Raw genomic sequence first — 14685 nt, forward strand, 5'->3', positions numbered from 1 at the left:
CGGATGAGGTCTTCCGTCCTGGTTCGTCGAAGACTTTCCGGAAAGCCGTGAGAAAGGCTGGCAGGTTGGACACCAGGGGGTCTCCTCTCTCCCATAGAGGATTTAGCCAAGCCAGTGCCTCTCCCGTGAGATGGGACATGATGAAGGCTACTTTGACTCGGTCGGTGGAAAACTGGTGTGCCAACAGTTCGAAGTGCAGGGTGCACTGGTTAATGAAGCCCCGTGCCTGGCTGGGATCTCCCCCAAAACGAGGAGGAGCGGAGAGGCGGGGACCGGGAAGAGATGCCATGGTGTTGATGGGCTGCGGCGGTGCTGGGGTAGTAAGTGTGCGTGTGGAGGCAGCTCCCGAAGATGTAGACAATGCGTCCAGGCGGGAGTTAACACTACGCAGATGACTCAGGATGGACTCCTGTTGGGACCTCTGACGGGAAAGTTCATGACACAAGTCCGAGAGCGAGGGAGCTTGGGTGCCACCGGGTTCCATGGCCCGAGCAAACTGTAACGGGTCTGGGAGGTGGAACCTCTGAGTAACGATACAAAGGGGCAGTCCTTGTAAGGAAGCGGGTGGCTCCCAGGGAAGGCGGGCAGGTAGTCACGGCAAGTGACGGGGACAGTCTCTGGGTAGAAGGGCAGGAGGTCACGGCAAGTGACGGGGACAGTCTCTGGGTAGAAGGGCAGGAGGTCACGGCAAGTGACGGGACAGTCTCTGGGTAGAAGGGCAGGAGGTCACGGCAAGTGACGGGAACAGTCTCTTGACAGGCGGGTGGTCACGGCAAGTGACGGCTAAGCCTCCAGATAGGCTAGCAGGCGGATAGCAGGTGGACGCTCCCAGGTGAGCGGGCAAGAGTCTCTGGACAGGCAGGTGGTCACAGCAAGTGATGGCTAAGCCTCCAGGTAGACTAGCAGGCAGGTAGCAGGTGGACGCTCCCAGGTGAGCGGGCAAGAGTCTCTGGACAGGCAGGTGGTCACAGCAGGTGACGGCAGAGCCTCCAGATAGGCTAGCAGGCAGGTAGCAGGCGGACGCTCCCAGGTGAGCGGGTAAGAGTCTCTGGACAGGCAGGTGGTCACAGCACGTGACGGCAGAGCCTCCAGGTAGGCTACCAGGCAGGTAGCAGATGAGCACTCCCAGGTGAGCGGGTAAGAGTCTCTGGACAGGCAGGTGGTCACAGCACGTGACGGCAGAGCCTCCAGGTAGGCTAGTAGGCAGGTAGCAGATGAGCGCTCCCAGGTGAGCGGGCAAGAGTCTCTGGACAGGCAGGTTGTCACAGCCCGTGACGGCAGAGCCTCCAGGTAGGCTAGCAGGCAGGTAGCAGATGAGCGCTCCTAGGTGAGCGGGCAATCAGATCCATAGACAGACTGGCAGGGCTGGTAGGCAGACTGTCAGACAGCAGGAATGCAAGTAGATAGACAAGTAACAGGCAGGTATCAAGCAGGATTCTGGCAGGTAACTGGCAGGTAACTGGCAGGTATCTGGTAACGGGACCTGAGGGCTGAAGCAGAGTGATAGGCTATGCAACAACATTGCTCGGGCACCTCCATTTTGGAGGAGGTGCCTTATATATGGTGAGGTCCTCCGGCCATTGGCCGGGGACTCCTTAGGACAGCGCGCGTGGCCCCTTTAAGAGAGGGGGAGCGCGCGCGCACGCGCCCTAAGCACAGTGGCCGGGAAGCAGCGCGCGCTGCCAGCAGAGCGGGAGGAAGACGCCGGGCACGGAGCGGAGAGGTGAGGGGAACAGCGTCCCTGCCTATCAGGAGGCAGGGACGCCGACGCTACAGTCTGCTGGTCCTTGGTAGTGCTTTCTGGCACAGGTATCTCCTGCTTAGTAACCGGGTTCCAGTACCGTCAGCTGGTCCTCGGTAGTTCCATTGGCTCTTGTACTTTCTGCTACCCATCCGGGTTCCAGTACCATCAGCTGGTTCTCGGCAGTGCCTTTGGCTTAGGTGCCTCCTTCTCCGTATCCGAGTTCCACCAACGTCTGCTGGTGCTTGGTACTGCTTTCTGGCACAGGTACCTCCTGCTTAGTAACCGGGTTCCAGTACCGTCAGCTGGTCCTCGGTAGTTCCAGTGGCTCTTGTACTGCCTGCTACCCATCCAGGTTACAGTACCGTCAGCTGGTTCTCGGCAGTGCCTTTGGCTTAGGTGCCTCCTTCTCGATATGTGAGTTCCACCAACGTCTGCTGGTCCTTGGTAGTGCTTTCTGGCACAGGTACCTCCTGCTTAGTAACCGGGTTCCAGTACCGTCAGTTGGTTCTCGGTAGTTCCATTGGCTCTTGTACCTTCTGCTACCCATCCGGGTTCCAGTACCGTCAGCTGGTTCTCGGCAGTTCCTCAGCTTTCTTGTACCTTCTGCTACATTTCCAAGTTCAAGCTTTTTGAAATGGTTTTTGGTAATCACTCTGGATCTCCCTTACGACGACCCTGAAGACGACGACCCTGAAGACCACTCCGAAGAAGACGAGGACCCCGAAGACGACGACCCTGAATACGACGACCCTGAAGACCACCCCGAAGAAGACGAGGACCCCAAAGACGACAACCTGAAGACGACGACCCTGAAGACCACCCCGAAGAAGACGAGGACCCCGAAGACGACGACACTGAAGATGACGACCCTGAAAACCACCCCGAAGAAGACCAAGAAGATGACCCTGAAGAAGATGACCAAGAGGACAAAGAAAAAGAAGACAACCACCAAGATACAGAAGAACATGAGACAGAAAACCAAGAAGCAGAAGAACAAGAAGCAGCAGAACAAAAAGCAGAAGAACATTAAGCATAAGACTAAAAATCAGAGCAAAAGATATTATCTAAATTATAAGCAGAAGAAGACTAAGCAGTGTATGGTGGTGAGTCCATTCCTCCTCGTGGCGCCCCTGGCCTGGAAAATCTTGTTGTAAATCTTTTGTGACAGGCAGAACGGAAGGTGTAATCTTCAAACTTTTAGGGATAACTACAGGAATTCCTGTCACAAATAAGAATATGATGAAGAAGAAGAATATGAAGAAGATGTAGAAGTAGAATATGAAGAAGAATAATAGTTTGATAAGAAGAATATGAAGAATGTAAAAAAAAAGAATAATAGGAACAAGGTGAAGAAGAAGAAGATGAATAAGGTGAAGAAGAAGTTGATGAAAAAGTTGCTGCTGCTGAGGATGATGAAGGAGAAAGTGTGGGGGAAGTAAAAAAGAAGGTGAAGAGCATGGAAGTAGTGAAACATAAATATCTGACAAAATATAAAAAAACTTAACATAGTCAATATCTTTGCAACTCCAAACGTCTTAAAAAAAAAATTAATTCCTGCTATTCCATTTGATTGGGCTAAACCTCTATGCCTTTAATGTCTCCCCCACCTCCCCCAATATATTCTACATTATTCTTACTTGTTTTCCTTCATGTAGAATTAACCTACAAGGAAAGAAAGGGTTTATTTTCATTCCGATATTTGTGTCCCATTGACTTGCATTGGTTTCCGGTATCGGAATCGGCGATATCTGATATTTTTTGGGTATCTGTCTGATCCAATCCGATCTGATATTTCACGATATCGGAAGGTATCGCTCAAGACTAACTAAATTTCATCTTGCAAAAAAAAGTACACTCATATAACTCTGTCAACCATAAAATAAAAAAGTTATGACTTTTAGGATAAGGCAAAACAATTCTAATTTTTGTGGAAGTTTTTTTAGTAGAAAAAAACAAAAACAAAAAAAACAAAAAAAATATATATATAAAATTGGTATTAACATAACAGAGTATTGACTAGTACTCACATGTCAAAAACTGAATGTTGTAAAAAGAATCTTCAGAAAACAACAGTGAAAAAATGAAGGATGGCTGCGTCTCCAAGAGGTTAGGCAAGGGTGGTGCTGCTTAAGGAGTTTGTGTGTTCCTAGTGTTTTACATGTTTTACTGTGGGGAGTGGCATTTAGGAATAGATTTTACGTTCTGTTGGTTCTCTCTTTCTCTCACTAGAAAAACTGGCTTTAATATTTCTCTCCCTCCCACCCTGTTTTAATTACTATCCAACCAATTATCCTTAAACCATTACGTGTATAATGCATCTATTATCATTAGTGTGGAGCGAACATGCTCGACACTGCTCGGTACTCACCCGAGCATCACGCTACTCGGGATGTTCGGCGAGCACCGAGCATTTCCGGGTTACTCGGGCGGGAGCTCGGGTCTCCGCCCTGCATGTTTGGCGCTCTTTACAGAGCCAATGAACATGCAGGGATTGCCAGCCAGTCACTGTAATGCTGCAGCCATGTTGGTTGTGGGCATTACAGTGATTGGCTGGCCGCACAGCGTCACCTCGAGTATTTAAAACTGGGCGCCGCCATCTTGGACACAGTCGCTCCGGATCAGACAGTGTAGGGACAGTGCTGCTGATTTAGGGAGAGATATAAACTGCGAAATAGTTAGTGTAGGGTCTGTAAAGGCTGCCAGATCAAACAAACAGTCCTTCTCAGGACTAATATCCATCCCAGATATCAGGCAGGCAGGCTGTATAGGAGACGCAGTGGTTATACCAGCAAACGCTGCATTACAGTCCTGTGTGCTGCTCCTGTTGCTGAAATTGCTGGACTTAGCTCCAGGTCTCAGGGGACAGGAAAAATCTTTTTTTTTTTCATCTAAATCCTCTTTTTTTCCCCTCCTTCACACTGTACAAATACCCATCTTATTAACCTTTTGGTGTCCCCCCCCTCCAAAAAAAAAGTGTGTCTCTGATTTTTCAGACACAAATATATCTGTTGAAAATAGTCAGGTGTAGGCTAGAGAAACAGAAGTGTTGTTTTGCACTTCCACGGTTCAAACCTCTGTATTATCCACTTTTGGGCCATTTGTATCTAAAAAAAAAAACAGTTTGAGTGTGTCACTCACTGTTAAGCCGCAATTATATCTATTTAAAAAAGTCTGGTATACCCCAGTAAACAATAACTGTGGTTTTGCCATCCCACGGTAAAATATCTCTATTATTCAGGTTTTGGTATATTTTCTGTAAAGAAAAACAGTAGTGTCTCCTGACTGTTGTGACACAAAAATATATCTGTTGAAAATAGTCTGGTGTAGGCTCGACAAATCCCAGTGTGGTTTTGCAGTTCCATGGGTCAAATCTCTGTACTATCCAGTTTTGGGCCTTTGGTATCTAAAAAAACACAGTTTGAGTGTGTCGCTCACTGCTCAGCCGCAATTATATCTATTTAAAAAAGTCTGGTATACCCCAGTAAACAATAACTGTGTTTTTGCCATCCCATGGTAAAAATCTCTATTATTCAGGTTTTGGTATATTTTCCGTAAAGAAAAACAGTAGTGTCTCCTGACTGTTGTGACACAAAAATATATCTGTTGAAAATAGTCTGGTGTAGGCCCGACAAATCCCAGTGTGGTTTTGCAGTTCCATGGGTCAAATCTCTGTACTATCCAGTTTTGGGCTTTTGGTATCTAAAAAAACACAGTTTGAGTGTGTCGCTCACTGTTCAGCCGCAATTATATCTATTTAAAAAAGTCTGGTATAAGCCAGTAAACAATAACTGTGGTTTTGCAATCCCACGGTAAAAAATCTCTATTATTCAGATTTTGGTATATTTTCCGTGAAGAAAAACAGTAGTGTCTCCTGACTGTTGTGACACAAAAATATATCTGTTGAAAATAGTCTGGTGTATGCCCGACAAATCCCAGTGTGGTTTTGCAGTTCCACGGGTCAAATCTCTGTACTATCCAGTTTTGGGCCTTAGGTATCTAAAAAAACACAGTTTGAGTGTGTCGCTCACTGTTCAGCCGCAATTATACCTATTTAGAAAAGTCTTGTATACCCCAGTAAACAATAACTGTGGTTTTGTCATCCCACGGTAAAAAATCTCTATTATTCAGGTTTTGGTATTTTTTACGTAAAGAAAAACAGTAATAGTTTCTTCCTGATTGTTCAGATTGTTTAAAAGAGTTGTGTGTAGGCCAGAGAAATAGAACTGTGGTTTTCCTCTTCCACGGTTCTAATCTACTTTTTATTACCCTTTTACCATTGATAGTGCAAGTGTAAGCTATTTTACTTCCTTTACAATGGGCAAGGCGCGTGGCAAGGGACGTGGAACTGGACGTTCTGGTGATGGTTCGTGCAGAGGACGGGACCGTGGCCAAGGTGAAAATGTGCCACAACCAACAGCCACATCTTCTCGCTCCCACTTCTTGACCGAATTACTAGGGAAGCACAGAACAACACCAGTATTGAGAACTGATCAGTGTGAACAGGTTATTAATTGGATAGCAGATAATACTTCCAGTTACCTGGGCACCACCACCTCTGGTCTGTCTTCCACACGGTCAACTCTTAGTAGCCGTGAGTCTCGACCGCATACTCCTCCTCACCCTGATGCTCCTTCCTCCCACCATGCCGAGTGTCGTCAGACAGCAATTGATCCCACACTTGGACACTCTGAAGAGCTGTTCACTGGTCCATTTCCATATTTGTGCCCCTCGCCTGATACGCTTGAAGTGGTGGAAGAGGAGATCCCATGTAGCGATGCCCAAATATTTGAACAGCAATGGCCACAGGAAGTCGACGCTGGCAATTTGTTACAAGAGGTGGACAATGACGAGACACAATTACCAGGAAGTGAGGAGGAGCATCGTGGTGCGCAAGTGGAAGAGGAGGAGATGGTGGATGATCTTGTAACTGACCCAACGTGGCAGGAGGACATGCAGAGTGAGGCCAGCAGCACACAGGGGGAGGGAGGCAGAGTACCCCAACAGGCAGGAAGAAGCAGTGTGGTGGCCGCAGACAGAAGGCGGGCAACCGTTCCCCGTAACACCAACACGAGGGACGTTGCCAATACAAGCGGTAGATCTTCCAAAGTCTGGAATTTTTTAAAGACTCTGCTGATAACCCCAAAAAGGCCATATGTTCCACCTGCCATGCCAGCATCAGCAGGGGTGACAAAACTACCAGCCTGACCACCACCAGCATGATCAGGCACATGGCAGCAAAGCACCCGACTTTGTGGGGCGAAACCCAGGGTCCACGACCAGTGTCAGCGGGTGTCACCACTGCTTCTTCCACTGTTGTGTGTGCAATAGAACCCCCTGTTGTGTGTGCAAGGCAATCCCCTGTCCATACTGCATGTAAAGATGCCCCTCCTCACCGTCTTCACTTGCTATGGCAGTTTCTCAAGAAATGTCCACGTCCCACCGCAGCGTTCAATTGTCCTTATCCCAGACCTTTGAACGAAAGCGGAAATTCGCAGCTAACGCCCCACAGGCCACAGTCTTAAATTCGCACATTTCACGACTGCTTGCACTGGAAATGCTGCCTTTTAGGCTGGTGGAGACGGAATCCTTCCGCAATCTTATGGCGGTGGCCGTCCCTCGGTACTCGGTCCCCAGCCGACACTATTTTGCCCGGTGTGCCATCCCCGCACTACACAAGCACGTGTCCCAAAGCATCTGCCGTGCCCTCAACAACGCAGTTACTGGGAGAGTCCACCTGACAACGGACACGTGGGCAAGGGCTTGTGGCCAGGGACGGTACATCTCTCTGACGGCACACTGGGTAAACATAGTGGAAGCCGGGACCCTTGGGACGGAACACGTCCTCCCCACACCAAGGATTGCGGGCCCTATGTCAGTCATAGTTGCCCCTACAGTGTATAGCTCCTGCACATCATCCTCCTCCTACTCCTCATGTTCAGCCTCCATCTCAGATATCACCACATCAGTTACAAGCTGGAAGCACTGCAGTACTGCCTCCGCCAAGCGGCAACAGGCTGTGCTGAAACTCATAAGCTTAGGTGATAAACCTCACACTGCTTGTGAGTTGTGGACAGCTGTGAAAGAGCAGGCAGATCTGTGGCTGAGACCGCTGAACCTACTTCCCGGCATGGTCGTGTATGACAATGGCCGTAACCTGGTGGCGGCTCTGAGGCGAGGTGAGATCACACACGTACCATGCCTGGCTCATGTGCTTAACCTCGTGGTTCAGCGGATTCTTAAATCATACCCCAAGTTGCCAGATCTGCTCGTGAAAGTACGCCGCCTGTCAGCTCATTTTCGCAAGTCGGCTACAGCTTCCGCCGCCCTTGCTGTGTTGCAGCAGCGTTTGCAGCTTCCGGCACACCGACTGGTGTGATGTCCCCACACGTTGGAACTCTACCCTCCACATGTTGCAAAGGATTTGTGAGCAGAAGAGAGCAGTTGTGGAGTACCAGATGCAACAAGGCAGTCGATATTCAGGTCAGACTCCACACATAAGACCTCAGGAGTGGACATGGATGTCTGACATATGTATCATCCTGACAAACTTTGAGGAGGCCACCAAGATGGTGAGTGGCGATGACGCCATCATTAGTGTCCGCATCCCACTTGTCTGTCTTTTGCAACGCTCTCTGCAGAGAATTAAAGAGGAGGCATTGCAGCCAGAGTATGATTGAATGGATCAAGAAGCCATAGTGGGTGATTACACACAGCCCAGCCCCATCTCATCCCAACGTGCATTGGGGGACAATGAGGGAGAGGAGGAGGAGGAGGAAGAGCAGGAGCTGCTATCATGCGCTGTAGACGGTAGTACCGGTACAAGTGTCATACCGTCGGTTCAGCGTGGGTGGCCTGAGGACAGGGGGGAGGAGGAGGAGGAGGAAAGCATGGTCAATCGTCATCTTGGTGAGGACACGGAAATCTTGCCCGTTACCAGTCTGGCACGCATGGCTGACTTTATGTTACGCTGCCTTAACCGTGACCCTCGCGTTGTCAAAATCTTGGGTGACAGTCATTACTGGTTGGTGACACTTTTAGATCCCCGTTACAAGGAGAACTTTCACTCTCTTATTCCTGAGGTTGAGAGGTCTACAAAAATGGGGCAGTACCAGAAGGCCCTTGCTGCAGAACTCTTAAAAAAATTCCCATCTGAACACGCTAGCGGCAGAGGTCACAGTTCGTTGCCCAACCAAGGCGTACAGGCGAGAGAGATGCAACTCCAATCCAGCAGAGGCAGGGGAACACTGTCAATGTTCTGGAACAGCTTTCTGACACCCGCCTAGCTTACAGGCCCTGAGGCGAGGGCTACTCTCACAAGGAGTGGAAAGTTTCAAAAGATGGTGAGGGAGTACCTTGCCGACCGTACCAGCGTCCTCCGTGATTCCTCTGTGCCTTTTAATTATTGGGTATCCAAGCTGGACACATGGAATGAACTCGCTCTGTATGCCTTGGAGGTCCTGGCCTGCCCTGCCGCTAGCGTGTTATCGGAGCGTGTTTTTAGTGCCGCTGGGGGAATTATAACTGATAAGAGCACTCGCCTGTCAACTGGCAATGCTGACAAGCTGACCCTTTTCAAAATGAACAAGGGCTGGATTGGGCCAGACTTCTCATCACCACCAATTGACAGCAGAGTAACATAAAGTCAAATCCACTGTGTTATTTCGGGAGGTGTATTCACATGCACCGCTTCACACCCACACATGGGTATACCCTTCCTCATTTCGGCTGTTTTATGTTCTTCTCCTTATCCTCAGCCTCCTCTACCACTATTCCACCAGGGTGCCAGCATTGCAAGTTCCTGCGTCCTTATTTTTGTCAGCTTTTGCTTGGAAGGCATAAGCAAATCCTATGGGAGACCCACTCCCCAATAATGGGACTTATGTTTGTAATATGCTGTACTGCATGGCTATTGTAAGGGGCATTGCAAGTTGCTCCGTCCTAATTTTTGGAAGCTTTTGCTTGGAAGGCATAAGCAAATCCTATGGGAGACCCACTCCCCAATAATGGGACTTATGTTTGTAATATGCTGTACTGCATGGTTCTTGTAAGGGGCATTGCAAGTTGCTCCGTCCTAATTTTTGGAAGCTTTTGCTTGGAAGGCATAAGCAAATCCTATGGGAGACCCACTCCCCAATAATGGGACTTATGTTTGTAATATGCTGTACTGCATGGCTCTTGTAAGGGGCATTGCAAGTAGTGTTGAGCCACCCCCGTAGTGTTCGAGTTCGGTTCGGTTCGTCGAACACCCGTGTGTTCGCCGAACTGTTCGTCGAACTGTTCGTCGAACACCTTCGAACACCGTTAAAAACAATGGCAGGCAAACAAAAACACATAGAAACACATAGAAAACACCTTCAAAGGTGTCCAAAAAGCTGACAAACTGCTCAGAAGACATAACTAACACATGGAAAAGTGACAAGTACATATAGTCATGCGAAAATAAAAGAGGTGGAGGAGTAAAAGGAGGGGGAGACACAGATATAGGCATGTCATGCCCTTCTAAAATCCAAAAAGTGAGAAGCCGACACGGCCAGTCCGCTCCTGCCCGTGCAACCTCCGTGTCGCCGGGTTTGTGCCAGAGCCGCGGTGAACCCTGACGGCCAGCCCCCCTCTCCCAATACTGGTGCCTGTCCGCTGGTGGGTCGAGCGAGCCCCCCTGTGGTGGAGGCAGCTCTAAGCTTTTTAATTTAAATTGTTTCTCTAATTTGAATGAATACACTTTAAATCCATTTACAAGGATCTATTGGAGGGCAAGTCTCATGCCAGCAGCCGCGTAATTCCAGCTCCAGTAGCGTCCACTAAAGCTGCTGCAGTTAAAAAGCTTTTATAAGGATCGAGCTCGGCTGTCCACCGCAAGGCATCCTACTGCCAGTCCCAGCCCCTATGCCTTGGGGTGCCTCCTGATGCTCTTCACTAAGTATCCCATGGTCCCGAATCATTTCCTTTGAAAAAATTAAGTGTCTAAACTACAGGTGGTGTAGCTTGCTTAACAGCCGGGATAATCCGCTGACTAGCAGACACTGCTACAAGGCACAAAGTATTTCCTGGGCTAGATGCAGTTAAAAATTTGTAATTAGATACTCTCGGATGCTGAGAAAGCATTCCATAGAGTCTCCTGGCACGCCATATATGATTCTCTTAAAAAGCTTGGGGTAGGGGTCTAGGGGACCCTTTTATAGCCAAAATCACGGCCCTGTATCGCAATACGTCACCTAGGCTGAAGATAAATGGAACTGTAGCACCCTGAGGGCTCGGTTGCTACAGACGTATTGCACCTCACCCAGAGGTGTGATATCTCACTCTCAGGTAAGGATGGAGTGTGGATCAGGACCCGACACCTGCATGCATTACACCACATTGCCGTGGGGCAGGGCGACCAATATGCCCCTGAGATGGGCACGACAGTCCCTGTCCCTGGCTGGAGTGGGGGGAGGGAACACTGAGGAAAGGGAACCCTGTAGTGCAGGAGCAGGGAGGAAGCAGTTCCTGGGTGCATTGAGAAGGGAGTATAAAAGGTGGGCACCATCTTAGTTCAGTGCAGAGAAGTCTGAGCAGAAGTGGCAGGGAGCAGGGGCTCTGCATGAGCTCTGCTCCGGGGGCGGGTCTAGTAACAGAGGCCCAGGCCTGGAAGAGGGAGAAGGAAGGAAGAGGAGCGGAGAAGGCTCCAGGAACGAGGAATGAAGGGATCCCAGGGGTGCGGACGGGCGAGTCGCCACCGCACGCCCGAATCCACCTGCGTGGAGGGGTCAGGCCAAAGGGGGAGACCGGTCCCTGAACTAGTGGAGGCAGGAAACGACCCTCAGCTAGAAACCGGAGGCTCTGACATTTTATGTGGCGCAGCCCCTCGCTACACCCGCTAGGAAGGCACCACATAGGGTCAGGGAAACTGGCGCCAAGTTTACCAAGAGGAGGCCCGAGGCAGCCGGACAGAAGTGTTGGTAAGAAAGGCCAGACAAAGGACACACAAAGGGGGTCCTGTGAAGTGCTCCAAAGTTATCTGGGAGTTGTCTGAGCCCCTCACCTGGTGAGCACAGTACGACGTGGGCAGCCGTTACCTGCAGACGTGGTCTGGATAATAAGAACTGTGAGTAAAGGCCCTGGACTGCATCACTGACTCCGTGTCGTTACTGCTGCTGCCCTGCACCATCACCCCCATCCTCCGCATACACTGACCTGAGGCTATACTCCTCCCGTGGGGAGTTATGCTACGCTCTGCTGCACCCACAACACCAGCCTCAGCGGTCTGCCCTGGAGCGGCGGTTCACTCTGACCGCAATCCACGGGTGGCGTAGTCGGACATTTAAACATCAAAACCACATAAATAGTTCCGCCACTGGTTTGACCGCCCTGAGCCACGGAACCGGGTTGCCGCCACGGAGACTACAACCACCAGCATCCACCAAAAAGGGTCCGGCTCCGGGTGTCCCAAGGCCCAGGGGGCGCGTCAGAACATTTTCATCACCTTTCACAATCACCAATGGGACAAGGCAGGGATGTTCTCTGTCCCCTCTCTTATACATCCTAGTGACGGAGCACCTGCTCTCATCAATTCGCCATAACCCCAATATTAGGTGGATTGAGGTGGGAGGCACCGAGTACAAGTGCTCTCTATTTGCTGATGATGTCCTAGTATATATCACTCAATCACATATATCCATCCCTGCTGTTATGGCTGAAATAGATCACTTTGTTACATGGTCAAATTTTAAAATCAATGCAGCGAAGTCTGAGGCCCTCGATGTCTCCCTCCCCAAATCCATATAGGATTCCATCCAGTCCAACTTTCCCTTTGCCTGGCCCTCACAGGGTATCAAATACTTAGGAATTCCTATTCATAGAGACCTCTCCCATCTATGTTATCTTAATTTTGGGCCCTTTATTGAACAACTCCATACAGACCACGGTTGGCAAGTTAGAACTGTAAGATTCACTACGTGAACCGCTGGTGTTTTGTGGAAAAGCACATGTACACTGTGTTCCAAATTATTATACAAAAAGTGTTTAGGAGTGATAAGGGAAGAATTTGTTTGTTTGTCAGTTAAACTCATTGATGGTGATGTGTGTCAGGGCTCTTTATATCACTGTAAGCAATTGCAGACACCTGTGCTAATTAGTTTGGCAGGTGTGTCCAATGAAAGGCAAGACTACTAGAGATGAGCGTTGTTCTACTCGAACTGTTCGCCAATCTCAAATTCGAGCTGTTTTGGGCGGTGTTCGAGCCGTTCGGCGAACACGAACAATTTGAGAAAAATTCGGCTGTTCGAGGTTATGTTCGATAACTGTTCGTGCACCAAAATCATAACTGGATTTTTTCTCAGTAATGATGAAAATTAATGTTAATACGCAGTTTGAGTGTACAGCGGGGTGGGGGGAGGGGCAGGGGATGGATCTCTGCAGGAACAATGAAGATCTCCATTTTTTTTTTCTCTTTCCCGCATTTGCAGTGGGGAGGTGCAATCTGTCAGCCTATCAGCAGCGCACACACGGAGCGAAGTGCTTTTTTTCACACAAGCAAGGGCATGTGTCATTGGCAGTGTATGTCACATGTCCTTGCCCTATAAGACCAAGCCATTTTCCCCGTCGCCACCATTTTCTCACTGCTGCAGCTGCGTGATAGACGGCACCGCTGTTGCTGTGTGCGCTATACCTTGTTAATTTCAAGCCAATTTTCGCACAAATATACAGATAGCTTGGGAGTAGGGAATAGTTGTGATTGCAGTCCTTTTAAGGACTAGGTTACAGCATTTCCTACGACTTTTATCAGGGAGGTCTGTGCTCTTAAATAGATAGATTGTGGGAGTAAAGACTAATTGTAATTGGAGTCCTTTTCAGGACTAGGTTACATGAGTTCCTATCAGTTTTTGCCAGGCAGGTCTGTGCCAGTGCTGTGCAAGTTTTTTTCACAGCATTTGGCTGAATCTAGCAAAGCTAATCCTTTTTGGCCTATTGCAGAGTGTGTTAGTCAGTGGAGTAGCCTATCTGTGTTGCAAGATATAACACCTGTGTATAGAATACCAATTTTTTTACTGCACCTAGTGAAGTAAAATCTTTTGGGCATAGCATCATTCTATTAGTCCATCTATACTGACCTCCATCAGGTTGCAAACTGAATATAATTTTTTTCTGCATCTAGCTCTGAAAATATATTTGGGCTTCTAGCGGTGTGTGGGACTTGGTCTATTAGTCCATCTATACTGACCTCCATCAGGTTGCAAATTAAAAATAATTTTTTTCTGCATCTAGCTCTGAAAAAATATTTGGGCTTCTAGCAGTGTGTGGGACTTGGTCTATTAGTCCATCTATACTGACCTCCATCAGGTTGCAAAGTAAAAATAATTTTTTTCTGCATCTAGCTCTGAAAAAATATTTGGGCTTCTAGCGGTGTGTGGAACTTGGTCTATTAGTCCATCTATACTGACCTCCATCAGGTTGCAAATTAAAAATAATTTTTTTCTGCATCTAGCTCTGAAAAAATATTTGGGCTTCTAGCAGGGTGTGGGACTTGGTCTATTAGTCCATCTATACTGACCTCCATCAGGTTGCAAATTAAAAATAATTTTTTTCTGCATCTAGCTCTGAAAAAATATTTGGGCTTCTAGCGGTGTGTGGGACTTGGTCTATTAGTCCATCTATACTGACCTCCATCAGGTTGCAAATTAAAAATAATTTTTTTCTGCATCTAGCTCTGAAAAAATATTTGGGCTTCTAGCAGTGTGTGGGACTTGGTCTATTAGTCCATCTATACTGACCTCCATCAGGTTGCAAATTAAAAATAATTTTTTTCTGCATCTAGCTCTGAAAAAATATTTGGGCTTCTAGCAGTGTGTGGGACTTGGTCTATTAGTCCATCTATACTGACCTCCATCAGGTTGCAAATTAAAAATAATTTTTTTCTTCATTTAGCTCTGAAAAAATATTTGGGCTTCTAGCAGTGTGTGGGA

Source organism: Phyllobates terribilis, unplaced genomic scaffold, assembly GCF_046119375.1.
Source record: "Phyllobates terribilis strain yellow unplaced genomic scaffold, ASM4611937v1 Scaffold_11__3_contigs__length_659146591, whole genome shotgun sequence".
In the NCBI taxonomy this organism is placed as follows: Eukaryota; Metazoa; Chordata; class Amphibia; order Anura; family Dendrobatidae; genus Phyllobates; species Phyllobates terribilis.